Raw genomic sequence first — 14,717 nt, forward strand, 5'->3', positions numbered from 1 at the left:
GGCTGTTTCTTTTAAGAAAAAGAACATGTTTGTGTGTTTTGGAGTTTTGAGAAAGAGGAAAACTTAGCATCGCACAAAATCACAGACAAGGAATGACCAAACCAAATGCATGGTATGGATTATTGGTCTGTCTACCTGGGAAAAACTCCACCAAGAAATAAACATAGTTTTCCTTTGTGCGCGCTAGCTCTCGTCTGCTAAAATAGTCGTTTGGAATACCTGCATGCTTTTCTTGGGATCAGTGCTTCCAACTGCACTTTCTGGGGCACAGTATCTCCATGTAAGCCCCTGGGATGCGTATTGCCCACAGCCCTCGAGGAAGGTGCCTCTACTTCACATTCTCATCAGAAAGGCGCGCATGTGTCTGTGCAAAGACTCTGAAATAGCTTTGTCTGTCTTCAGCATCATTTCATTTTCCTTTCTGTGCTCTTTCTAAACCCATCCCTGGTGGTTGCTGTCTCTGTTTCTTCCAACTCAAAAAGGCACTGGTACCTCATACACGGTAAACTTCTCCTGATTACCCCTCCTATTGCATTGTTACTCAGAAAACGTTCTTTATCCAAATTACCACTGGGTCTCCAAAAGTAGCATCCATACATCTGTGAAAAGCTTCCTGGCAGGGGCATCTGCAGAAGGGGAAAAGAGTGGTTTTAGGAATGAATGCAGGTCTTGAGGAGCAAATGTCTTCTACTGTGTGTCCCCATTCAAGGTGTACGAAAAGGCCAGTTTCAAAAGAACAGCTAAAATACTGGATTCCTAACTTCATGGTGGCAAGAGATGATGAGTAACACTTACTAAAAAGCATTATCAATCGTCTAAGAGATAGCTGTATAATTTGACTTAGATGGCCCATTTCCAGGATGTAATCAGAGATCTGATCACAGATTTAGGTAAAAGGGGTTCATCCAGGGTTGTTTAAATGTAGAACAATAGGGGCACCTGGGTAGCTCTGTTGGTTGAGGGTCTGCCTTTGGCTCAGGTCATGACCCCGGGATCCTGGGATCCAGCCTTGTGTCCAACCTGCTTCTCCCTCTGCCTCTTTCCTTACCTCTCCCTCTGCTCACCATGCTCTCTCTCTCTCCCTCTCAAATAAATAAATAAAATCTTAAAAAAAAAAAAAAAGAGTTCAAATCTTCATACATTTTTGAAAATTGGATTCCTGGATCAATCGGTTAATCAATCAAACTGCAGATACCCGTAAATACCAGTTACTCCTTTCTTTTCCATACTTTGCTGCACGAGGAGTTTACAGGGCTCTCAAAGCCTGAGTCGGGAAGTTTGTTTTACTAATGAGCCCTTAACGGTCAAAAGTCAGTAATAAACTCTCGGAGCCTCGATTTATGAATTTTTGTTTCTGGAAAACAAGCTGCTGAGGAAAAACACACGTTCAAACAGCGTCCCTGGATCCTTAAAGAAAGAGTAGCCCTCTTTCTGCCTCTGTCCCTCATCTTCTTTAATAATGCAGGTGCTTGGTTCTTTTCCCCATCCCTATCGCCTGGAATAAAAATAAACACATAAAGACACACACAGTCGCCTTGTCATTGCAATGCTGGGCAACAAGCATTTCAACGGGGGTTTACGAGGCCATAAATTATTGTTCCCTGTCCTGGCAAGTAGCTTTTCTGAAAGGCCACATCCGGTCTTTGGGGCACGAGCTTTTATTATGCATTTCATATTGAAACAAAGGTCAAATTAATTGACCTTATCTATGTGAAAAACCAGCTGGTTGCCTAGAGAAATAAAATCTTTTACAGAGACTTTAGGGACAGGGAAACAACAGGAAAACACAATCGAAGGGCAGCTGGTCTCTGCAGTTAGAAAGGGAGTAAGTTGGGAGGAATTTAATTTTTAAACGATGGGCTAAGAATCAACAATTACATTTTCTCGGAGGAACAATAGAGCCAATAAGGCTTAGAATGTCATCTGTATCTACACATAATATTTCCCAATTTTCTTCATGTGTATATACATTTGGGGGGGGCAGTGATGTGATAAGCCTTCCATTTTGTGGACTGTAAGGACAAATTTTGCAACCCTTTCTCTGTGGCCAACCAGATCATTCAGGGTCAGAAAGAAATCATTTTCTACCTAAAAGAATCAAAGTACACGTATAACTTTATTTTCCCCAAAGAAATACAAAAATCAATACTCTATGCCCTCTGAACCTCCTGTTATCCTCTGTACCAGCCCAGAGACTGGGCTGAAATTTTTACAGTCGAGACCTAATAGAAATTTTTACAGTCGAGACCTAATAGAAATTTTTACAGTCGAGACCTAATAGAATAGAAGGGAAGCTGATTTATTTTTCTAAAGCATCCGTTCCTCCATTTTCTCCTCTGTTTAAATGGGATGTTAATTCGTGCATCTCATCATGTTTGGGGAAAATCAAAACAGCCCATGTAAATAAATATCTTGCACTTAGGTTCTGGCAATAAGCAATAAACATGTTAGCTTTTAGTATTCCTTGTAAGAAAGAGGTCCAATAACGATTCAGAACCACAAAACGCAATCACCCCCACTTGGAACAAGCAAAAAAGTAAGTCTAGGTCTCCAATTTCTTAGTTTATTCCTTTATTCCTCTTCTTCTTAGTTTTTAGAGGCAAACACAGCCCTTGACACAGTTTCGTGTGAAAAATGATTCCGAGTGCTGAGCTGGCGAACAGGCATTTTTGAAAGTACAGACTCTCTGACTCTAATATGTGAATTTGACTCAGATGTGAATTTAGCGAGTATAGGAAGAAGTAAGGGACTGGCCGGACCCCCGAGACGCCCTCTCCCCACGTCTCCAATTTTAATTTCCGAGCAAACGAATGACTCTTCGCCAGGAAAAGAAATTATTTTGAATTTATCAAATGCAAAAGAAAAGAAAAGAAAAAAATGGGCACCCTGGGTTTGATGAATGAGACTTTCCTGCTGTCGCCAGGCCCACATCGGGTGGAGGCCCGCGGTACCATCCTGGATGGAACAGATTAAGCCACAAAATGCACATCTGCATGGTGAAAAAGTTAATGGCTGTGAAAAAGGGTTTGGCCTTCCAGCCGAGGTCAGAAGCAGGGTGATTTACTGACTTTCGTAAACAGACTCGCAATGAGGTAAAATGAAATTTGGTTTCATTTCGACCCGTACCTTAGAGAAAGAACAGCCATAAAGTTTGCAGTGCTCAGAGGTACGTTCAAGGCCCACTCGGAAAGCGAACGGTTGATAAGAACCCGCTAAGTGTTCTCTTCCATCATCATTAGATCTTTTCTGTTTCATGCAACTCAGGATGCAATTTTAGACGTGGGGATGCAGAGGTAACGTGACTCCGTCACATCACAAAAGGTTTTCCAAGAAGAGAAAGAAGAAAGAGGTAAATGACCTCCGACGTCTGAACCCAGAGAGCATCTGAACACAGAAGATTGGACTGAGCCGTGTCCAGCCGGGAGAACCGATTCGGGTCTTCCCTAGATCCATAGGCAAGGCCCCACGCCAATTCATATGCAAGGCTGACTTAACACGATAAAACCACGTGAATGAATATGCTTTTAAAATTCCTGCTGTCTGCTTAGGAGGCGGGATTTGAGGTTAAGGGGGAAAGAGAAGTCAAAACAAAGGAAAAATGGGTCAGGAATCCTTAGAACCAAGCTCCTGAGTCACAAGCTACGTGTGGGGCGAAGAGGGAGAGATAACCGGATGGTTCTGGGAAGAATTTTCTTTCCATCTTTCTGGAGACGTAATAACAAAACTTATCTCTGCCTTGGAGAAAGGGCTGATGGCACGTCTCCAGAAATCCACAGACCAACGAGGGCAGAGACGTAATCACACAGGAAATTCATGACTGGATCTTGGGCCGCAAGGCCCAGCCGTTGACTTATCAGATCTGCTGGAACCATTGACTTCTCAGATCTACTGGAGCGATTTCAGGCAGTCACAGCTGCTGGGATTTTAAAGGCATTTGTGTGAGTCTTGGAGGAGTGGCCGTGGGGTCCTTCATTGCACAGAAAGGCCGGTTTGGGGACCCCTGGCCCATCAGATTCCAGCAGCCTCCACGTCTCCACGTTTCCTGGTGGAGAGCAGGAACGTGCGTGAGCTGCTTTGACTCCGCGGACCCCAGGAACCGCCAGTGAACCTGAAAGCCCCCACATCTGGCTACAGCTTGCCCTTGTTTGCTTTAAATTCTGCGCACAGACGACCACCCTGGCTGCGAATTCAGGGATGGGCCAGCCTTCTTCTTCATGCCTGGCCAGGGGAGGTGGGGAATCCGCAGACTCACCTGGTCGGAGGGTGAGGTCCACTGCCTTTTCAACTCGACTTTGTTTTTGTTGGTTAGTTAGCTCCAAACCCCCTTTGGAAAGGGGTTTTCTGTGGCAGCAAGCACACATTCATCATCCTTTTTCCTTTGCTTATTCCTTCTCCATCAGGTCTAAACTGGGTCCTGGCAGGGATCCGGTCAGTGGTTTTCAGTGACGCACCCCAACCCGTACCCCCACGGCACGGAAACTTCTAGGTAAGATGCTGCCAGTCACTGTTCACTTTCTGCAGATTTTGTTTAAATCTGTGGACTTTCCTGTGGTCTCTCTTCCAGAAATTATCTTCTGTCGAGGAGAAAAAAAAAAAAAATTAAATAGAAGAGCAAACGCTCCCAAGAGCTTAGACAATGATTAAGTACAAGGCGTCACCCTTAAGAATCAGCGTTTGGGAATGAGACAAACAAGGATGTTGAAAGAGAACAGTGACCTGAAGGCTCTGGTAGTTAATAGTGAAAATAACAAACTAGTCTTTTGTGTTTTCAGAAATTCATCCGTGTTTTGTTTAATGGCATATATACAAAATTGAGAAGGAGTCAGTCAGGAAATGGTCCTGAAAAAAAATCAAACCATGCCATGTTTACCTGTTTCCTTTCTTTCAAAACAAAAATGTAATATTTTTTATTTTTAAAAAAAATTTTATTTTTTATTTATTTATTTTTTAATATGTGTGTGGGGAACTCAAAGTTCAGGGACACAGCATCAGGGAAAGTAGTTGAACAGTGAACAATTTTATTGGAGTGTTTGGCTGTCCCCAAATTGGACATATTTCCAGGCACAAATGACAGGATGAAATGCTGTTTTCCCATTGATTTGTTATAAATGCATTTAAGTATATAATAAGTGATTAAGATTTTTTGTATTAAGAAAACCCAAACAAGGAGTGCCTGGGTGGCTCCGTCGATTAAGCATCTACCTTCCGCTCAAGTCATGATCCTGGGGTCCTGGGATCGAGCCCCTCATCAGGCTCCCTGCTCAGCAGGGAGTCTGCCTCTCCCTCTCCCCCTGTCCCTCCCCTGGCTTGTGCTCTCTCACTCACTCTCTCTCAAATGGAATCTTTAAAAAACGAAAGGAAAAGAAAGAAAACCCAAATAAAAATAGAGCCAATAGAGACCATTTCGATTCACACTTTCTTCCTTTTATATGTCAAAGACGTAGGAGATAATGTGTACAGGCAAAGTCCAGATTATGTTGAGAAATCACCCACCATGGTGTCTAAGGCCAGTCTCCTGGCGTTTCACTCTTCTCCCCATGGAAGGGTCAGTAGGACTGTCCCTTGTCTTCCTCGTTGACATGTTGACCCCACAGAAGTCTACTGCTCTACCCGACCCCCACCCCCACCGAGTCAGTCTTGACAGACCTCTTCTAGGGCATATCTTGTACCTTATCTTTCTGGATCACAAGTGTCCACAAGTCATTTTCCAGGTGTTTTTTTTGACCCAATACCTTATCTTACAATTGTCCAACATTTGGCAAAAAATTTGCTTCTAACTGTGTGTGTTGATTAATGATGGCAGGGACATTGATACGCGGAGTCCATTTCCCTTGAAGCAGGAAGGACTGAGTCAGAGAGTGGTCTGCATTTCCAATAAAAGGCGTTCGAACTATACCCAGAAGTCTGCAAACACTAAACGTCCTGCTTTATTAAGTGTAATTCCTGAAAATGCCGCGTGTGGCAATTCTGCTCCAGGTAACCTGGATAAAGATGAAATAAGTGGATAGGGCCATAAAGAGAAGGAGAGGATAAAGGGAATGTTCTGTTAGATCACTAACAAGGAAACCAAATGAACCTTTCTGAGATGCTCACGTTTCCAGTGGATGTGGTTGGCCGTCCATGTGAGAAATGTTGCTCAAACATTGTCTAAATTTCAACTGCAGAAAATATGTGTACAAATAAGTAGAACTAAACTCTATGGCTAGAGACAAATAGAGTTGCACGTTTAGCACTAAAAACGTTCGTGCCAAGATTGTTATTTCTCAACTATTGATGGTAGGTTTTCTCTATTTAAAAGAACCAGTATAGGGGGTGTGCATGTGGCTCAGTGGGTTAAGCCTCTGCCTTTGGCTCAGGGCATGATCTCAGGGTCCTGGGATCCAGCCCCACATCCGGCTCTCTGCTCAGCGGGGAGCCTGCTTCCCCCTCCCTCTCTGCCTGCCTCTCTGCCTGCTTGTGATCTCTCTCTCTGTCAAATGTATGAATAAAATCTTAAAAAAAAAAACCAGTATAGGTAATTATTATTATTATTTTCCAGTCTACGGGTTTTCCTGACAACAGGAACAGGAATAAATTCTCAGACTTCTAGCATCTTTGAAGTTGAAAAGTAGGTAAAGACACACGTTACACAGGACAGATACTAAAAGCTTTACAACTTTTCTGATAACTCAGAAAATGGACAAGTCATTATTCGCAAATTTCAGTAGTCAGCCTGTGACAAAATGCGGTACATGTCACCGAGTCAATAAATATCATTTGCCCAATTATGACTGAATCACTAGGTTTCCCTTTGCGTTAACTTGTGTCTAATATAACCTTTCTGGAAAGCATCCTGCTTTCCTCTCACACCTGTATCAATCTTTCTGGAGAAAGTTTACCCAGGGAACAGAGCATTTGACTGGCCTGGTATCCAAGTCATAACAGATACGTGATTGCTCAAAGTAATGAAATTAATAAATTGGAAACTACAAAGCAAGCTGTTTCTTCTTCTTCTTCTTCTTTTTTTGGAGATAGGAATCTATTTTAATTCCTTTTTGGGGGTTTAGAAATTGCCTTCCTAGTTACGCTTTGCATTGGCCAATATTAGAAAATGCTTCTATTTCCTGAACGATTCAAGGTGTAAAAAGAAAGTGGCAGAAAGAATGCAGATTGGTCCTTTAAATAGTAGCATCCAGCTGAAATGGTCTGTCTGCAGGGAGACCTATCACCCACATGGAACCCCAGAAGGAATGGTGCTGATCATTTTAGACTTCCGGGCCTTGGTAGGTTCAGACATCGCATGCTACACTTACGTCTGGGGAAAGATAGATGTCCGTTAATTCTCCAGATGTGCTATCAGTCCAACCGCACTTATATCCGCGTCTGGAAATGTTTAAATAAATGGCTGAATTTTTTATTTTTTCCATTTTATTTCTGGATATCTTAGTATCCCGGATTCCTGTCCACAGCCAGTTCGTATCTTTCTTGATCTCCATCACCATACTAGAGATTCTCCGTCCTACTACATATGTAATAGTGACATATCACAGCATTTTTCAAATGTGGTTTGTTTTCAAAGGGTACTTTTCTCTTCTAGGTGAAGAATGAATTTTAACGGACGTGTTGATACTGCCACCTAGTGGGAAATCTGGAGAATACACCATTCTTCTGTGGAAAACTAAAAATAATTCCTGAATTCTCTATCATTCAATGAATTGGCAAATAATTCTGGAGTACTTTCCATAGGCTACACACAATAAGCAAAACATAATGGATAAAGTTATCTCACTTTGTAAGTAAAAATAAGATAGTGAATTAAAAAATCTCCCAATAAACTTACTGAAATAGCTTACATATTTAATTTTTAATGAACATTATACTTTTAGAACAATCTTATATTTTCAAAACAGCTGCAAAGATAACATAAGGGTTCCTGTATACACCTGATCCAGTTCCTCCTTATGCTAACATCTTACCTTTTCCTAGTGTCTTTGCCAAAACTAAGACATTAACTTTGTTACCTTATTAATAGCTCTGACTAGGGACTTTAGACTTTGTTTGGATTTCCCGAGACTTTCTACTTACGTTCCTTTTCTGTTCCAGAATCCATTTCAGGAGATCCCCTTGCATTTCCTATCATGTCTCCTTAATCTATTCCAGTTGCTTCTTTTCAATATACCAAATTACGGCACCCTACTGCAATTATTTTAATAGCAATAAAAAGAACAAGAAGAAAGTGTATCTGTGAGTCATCTAACTATTATATTCTTATGCCATTATCTTCAAGATTTGAAAGATGGTAAGACTTGGGGGAAATGGCAATGTTTGAAAGAACAGAACAAGAATGTGCTGAGTCCATTTAAAAATAGGAATCTGGGAACAACATTTCCTTTGTTCTTTTCTGGTTGACCTTTGAGCATCTCTCCCATGTGACCAGTGCTACCCTGAGCTGCTAAGTGACCAAGCTGTTACTTAATGAAAACAAAAAACAAAACAAAACAAAAACCCCCCAAAAACAAACAAACAAAAAAGAAACACAATGAATTGGAGGACGAAGCAACAAATACCACATCTAAGATCAGAAGGGAGAGCTTCATGATTTAAAATATCAATATCCTTTCGGAGACCAGATGCAGGTCTGTACCTAGCGAGCCTAGACCTCCTCAGCCCGCAGTGATTTATACCTCTCCAGTTCGTCGTGGTCTACACCACTCGATTGCAAATAATAACTCCGAATCTGAAGCTATACTGATGTTGCAGGATAACTTTTATATTTAACTCACAAATACCGTTTGTCAGACTGTCCACCCAGCCACTTTGTAATCACTCGTAACAAAGAATGATGGCTCAACCCTGGTAGACTCCTTTTTTAAATTTTTTTTTAAATTAAAGATTTTATTTATTTATTTGACAGAGAAAGAGATCACAAGTAGGCAGAGAGAGATGGGGAAGCAGGATCCCTGCTGAGCAGAGAGCCCGATACGGGACTTGATCCCAGGACCCTGAAATCATGACCTGAGCCGAAGGCAGAGGCTTAACCCAATGAGCCTCCCAGCCACCCCAACCCTAAGAGACTCTTACCTCTAGGAAACAAACTGAGGGTTGCTGGAGGGGGGTGTGTGGGCGGATGGGGTGGCTGGTGGATGAGCATTAAAGAGGGCACGTGATGGAACGAGCCTTCGGTGTTGTATGCAATCGATGAATCACTAAGCGCTACCTCTGAAATTAACAATACACTATATGTTAATTAACTGAAATTAAATTTTAAAAAATTTAAAAGAGAATGATGTCTCTTCTTTCTATCCTGTTATATGCGTCACATGAATACAAACAGGAAGACAAAAATCATCCATCCATTCATTCATTCCCTCATTCCTTCATCCCACAGATGCTCAATGTCTAGCACAGGCAAGTCATCCCTCTAGTTGCTGGGTCTGCAAAGCGAAAAACAACATTTCCGATTGCATGAAACATCACAGGCTCTGAGTTGGAAATGAAAACTTTCTGACTGGCCATGAAAGAAAACACCCCTGGACTTTTCTCTTCTGCATTATGTTTTCTCTTTTGCCATTCATTTGTTCTGTAGCTACTTTCTACGACCAGACCCCAGAGTCCTTCAAAAAGAGGCTTCACGATCAAAGAAAAGAGCTGAAAGCCTACAGCTATAGGATAAATAAATCGAGTCCTCTGTTGTATCAGACAAAGCTCAATTTCTAAATCCTGTGAGACTGTTTAAGAGAGAATCCAGTGGGAGGGGAATGGCAGCTTGGTAGCAAACGAGCCCTTGCGTGTTCAGAAGAAACTTCTTGGAAATGCAAAGGAAACCATTATTAAATGTGTCAGATAGAATCAAGAATATGTAAACATTTAGTTTATGATAAGATATTTAAATAACTAGGGAAAGAATAGACTCATCCATAAATATTGAGGAAGAAATTTTCTTTCTTTGAGGAACGAAAAGGCAGACTTCTCCTAAATCACCAAACATACACCAACATATTTTTTTAGATAAATTAAAAGGCATTGAAGGAAGAGGACACTGTTCAACATTTGAAAAAAAAAGTTGAATTTATTACTTACTTTGTAAAATTTTTAAAAAAGTGTTCTCTATACCCAACATGAGGCTTGAACTCACGACCCCAAGATCCAGAATTTAATGCTCCACCTACTAAGCCAAACAGGTGCCCCTAATTTGTTACTTACTTATGTAAGACAAAGCTGTGCTTTTTAGGTATGGTTTCTCTGATTGCAAGAGAGGAATCTTATTTTATTTTATTTTTTAAATTTTAATTCCAATTTAATAAAGAAAGCAATGAATTGCATATTTTTAGATTTTTTTTAAATTAACATGCAATGTATTATTAGTCCCAGGGGTACAGGTCTGTGAACCATCAGGCTTACACACCTCACAGCACTCACCATAGCACATACCTTCCCCAATGTCCGTAACCCAACCACCTTCTCCCTACCCTTCTCCCCGCTGGCAAACCTCAGTTTGTTTTGTGAGATTAAGAGTCTTTTATTGTTTGTCTCCCTCCCAATCCCCTCTTATTTCATTTTTTTCCTTTTTGCCTCTCAAATTCCTCATATCAGGGAGATGATATGATAATTGTCTTTCTCTGATTGACTTATTTCACTCAGCATTAATACCTTCTAGTTCCATCCACGTCGTTGCAAATGGCAAGATTTCATCTCTTTTGATGGCTGCATAGTATTCTCATATATCTATATATCTATATCTATATCTATACACACACACACACACACCCCACATCTTCTTTATCCATTCATCTGTTGATGGACATCTAGGTTCTTCCCATAGTTTGGCTCTTGTGGACATTGCTGCTATAAACATTCGGGTGCACGTGCCCCTTCAGATCACTGCACTTGTATCTTTAGGGTAAATACCCAGTAGTGTGATTGCTGGGTTGCAGGGTAGTTCTATTTTCAACTTTTAAAGGAACCTCCGTGTTGTTTTCCAGAGTGGTTGCACCAGCTTGCATTCCCACCAACAGTGTAGGAGGGTTCCCCTTTCTCCACATCCTTGCCAACATCTGTCATTTCCTGACTTAATTTTAGCCATTCTGGCTGGTGTGAGGTGGTATCTCACTGTGGTTTTGATTTGTATTTCCCTGAGGCCAAGTGATGTGGAGCACTTTTTCGTGTGAAGAATCTTGTTTTAATAGGGATTTGGAAAAAGTAGAGTTCAAGGATTTGAACTTTCCTAGTCAGGAGGAGATTGATGTCAGCGATGGGAGTGTGAGAGCAGACTTCCCCAGGCAGGTTCATTGTTGATTGACTGGCGTTCAGCAATGTGTCTGTGGTGGTTGTTACACACCATCAGAGCTTCAATTGTCTAGCTCTCAGAAGCATGACCACTGACTAGGATTGTCATCAGTCTTTAAACAGACTCTACAAATAATATAATGAAGAATGAGCAAAATATTGGAACAGATAGCAAATAAAATAAGCATACATAAGAAGAAAGGTGTTCGGTACCATCAGTCCTTAGAGAAATGCAGTCTAAAACCAGGAGACAACATTGCATGCATTAGGCTACTGTGAAAAAGACTCATCATAGTAAGTGCTGGAAAGGATGCAGGGGAGATGGAACCTTCATTATGCTCTTAATGGGGATGTAAAATGGTACCATCAGATTAGAAAACAATTTGGCCTTTTCTTTAGAAAGTTACACATATGTCTACCATACATTCCAGCCATTCTAATTCTACGTACTTAACAGAGAGAAATGAAAGCATGTGTCCATACACAGATTCATACACAAATGCTCACAGCAGCTTTATCTGTAATAGTTGAAAAGTGGAAACAACACAAATGTTTATCAATACGGGATGGATTAAAAAAATGAGCTATCTCTTTACAACTTAATATGACTTACCCATGAAAATGAAAGAGTTCTTGATACACTCGACCATGTGGTTGGATCTCAATCACTTAGTTATGCTGAGTGAAAGACATCAAAAAGGTACATACTTCATTCTTCTATTTTTATCAATTTCTAGAAATGCAAACTAATGCTTAAGTGAAAGAGAGAGGTCGATGTTTACCTGGGGATGGGGTGGGTGGGTGGTGGGAGTAATTGCCAAGGGGGGTCTGTCTAGGATTGAGATTGATGGGTTATAGGGTAAACCCATGTTTATAATAAGCTGACAATTTTTTAAAATTTTTTTAAAATATTTTATTTATTTATTTGACACAGAGAGAGAGAGAGATCACAAGTAGGCAGAGCAGCAGGCAGAGAGAGAGATGGGGAAGCAGGCTCCCTGTGGAGCAGAGAGCCCGATGTGGGGCTCAATCCTAGGACCCCGAGACCATGACCCGAGCTGAAGGCAGAGGCTTAACCCACTGAGCCACCCAGGTGCCCCAGCTGACAAACTTTTTTAAAAGCAGGTCTACCATTTTGTATTCCCACCGACAATGAATGAAAACATACCTTAAAACTTGCCATAATATACCCTTGCTGGATTTCATCACTATCATTTTTTTAAATTTTCTTAATTGTAGCCATTCTAATAGTTGTATAGTGATACTTCACTGTGGTTTTAATTCGTATTTGTTTTATGACTAATAATGTTGAACATCTTTTCCTATGGTTATTTGCTATCTGTATATTTCCTTGGCTGAGGTGCCCAGTTATTTTTATTGTTTTTAAGTTGAAAAAAAATTTTTTGAAAAAAAAATTTTTTTGGTAAGAGCTCTTTATATATTTTGGACACAAGTCTTTTGTCAGATGTGTATAACTGATAAGTATTTCTTCACATTCTGTATCTTGTTTTTCCATGTCCCTAGCAATTTTCTCTCACAGAGCAAATATGAAAGGAATCTAATTTTAATGGAGTCTCATTAATTTATATACATTGTGATCTTGGTTTTATATCTTAAGATCTCTGCCTAACCAACAGCCACAAACATTTTCTCCAGTGTTTTGTTAGAATTTTTCTATAGTTTTTGTATTAATTAGGTATACAATGCACTTTGAGTTAATTTTGTATTAAGGTGTGAAATATCTTTCTAAGTCTCTCTCTCTGTCTTGTAGATGTCTAACCATTACCATCACCATTTCAACACGCTGAATAGGATTGGCCGTGAGGGGCTCTGTTGCTATATTTGTGATCCAGGGATAAAAATACTGTCCTCCACCTTTAAATCAGACACCACTTGTAGCTTTTCTGTTCTTTCCAGTGTTCTCCAGGCACTTAAATAAACTTCTAGAGGACTGGCAGGTGTTATGATGGATAGATGTTGAATATTAAGTGTTTTCCAAACAGCTGTCGATGCTATTAGTTAGGTCGTTTTGGTTGTCACGTCTTCTATATTCTTGCTGATTTGCTGTCTACTCATTCTATCACTTAATGGGAGAAGAATGTTAAAGTCTCCAAGGAAACTAGTAAGCGTGTCTGTTTTTCTTTTCAGTTCTATTATTTTCCTTTATGTATTCTTGTACACTTTTGTTGGGTAAACAAACACTTAAGATTCTTATGCTTTCTTGATGAATAGACCCTTTAATCATTAAGTAATGTTCTTTTTCCCCTCCATTATTTTTCTACTCAATTTGTTTCATATTAATATAGCCACTCCATTTTTATTTTGACTAGCATTTACATATTACATTGTTGCCATCGTTTTTGCTTTTAATCTATCCATGTTATTATATTTCAAGTGTGTTTGCCAAGTAATTGGAAATAATGGTAACATTTCCTAAGTAATTGGGGAAAATTCCAATGATTGGGTCCTGTTAATATTATTCAATCTGACAGTTTCTGTCTTTGAGTTCTTGTCTTCAGGCCACTGGTATTTAATGTGACATTGACATGATTAGACTTGGTCCTACACTTTAAAAAGTTTCTGTTTATCAGTTCTTCCTTGTTCTTCTGCATACCCTTTTATTATAGATTATTTAAATATTTGGAGTATTCCATTTAATCAATTTATCTATTGGTTTGGAGCTCTCTCTTCTTGTATTATTAGAAGAGAAGAGGTAGTTCTAGGGATTATAATACACACACCTAATTTTTCAAAGTCTAGCATTATTATTTTACCAAACCAATTCAAGTATAAAAATATTAAAACCATAGAAGTCCTTTCATCTTACACCCCTTATGTCATAGTTGTCATATATTGCATGTGCATACCACTGAACCATGTTGAAAGCTTTTCTTTCAATACTCACCATACTTTAAAGGTTGTGAGAAGAAAAATACATAAATTTTTATAATGTTTTATAATGTAGAAGAAGTTTCTTTAAGTGCCCATAATGTTTTATTCAGATTTTTTTTTTCCCCTTTCTGTGACTTTTCCTTTGTTCTTAAATCTCCAACTCTCCCTATGGTATAATTTTCTTCTAGACTAAAGAATTATGTTAGCATTTCTTTCAGAGCAACTAATTCTATTATCATTCCTACAACTGAGAATGTTTTTAATTCACCTTCATTCCTGAAGGATATTTTCACTGGCTATAAGATTCTGAGTTGACAGCTACTTTTGCTATTACACTGGAGATGTTTTCCTCTGTCTCCTGGACTCCAAGTCTTTTGCTGAGTGATCTCTAGTCTTTAAGTGATGGTCCCCCAATATATATGTGTCACTTTCACATTTTTCTCTTTGGTTTTACACAGTTTGACTATGATGTGCCAAGCACAGTTTTCTTTGGCTTTTGGTTTTATTTTTCTGTTGTTATACAATATCAGGGTTTCTTTGTAGCAAGTTCAAGTTTACGA

Source organism: Neovison vison, chromosome 5, assembly GCF_020171115.1.
Source record: "Neovison vison isolate M4711 chromosome 5, ASM_NN_V1, whole genome shotgun sequence".
Lineage (NCBI taxonomy): Eukaryota > Metazoa > Chordata > Mammalia > Carnivora > Mustelidae > Neogale > Neogale vison.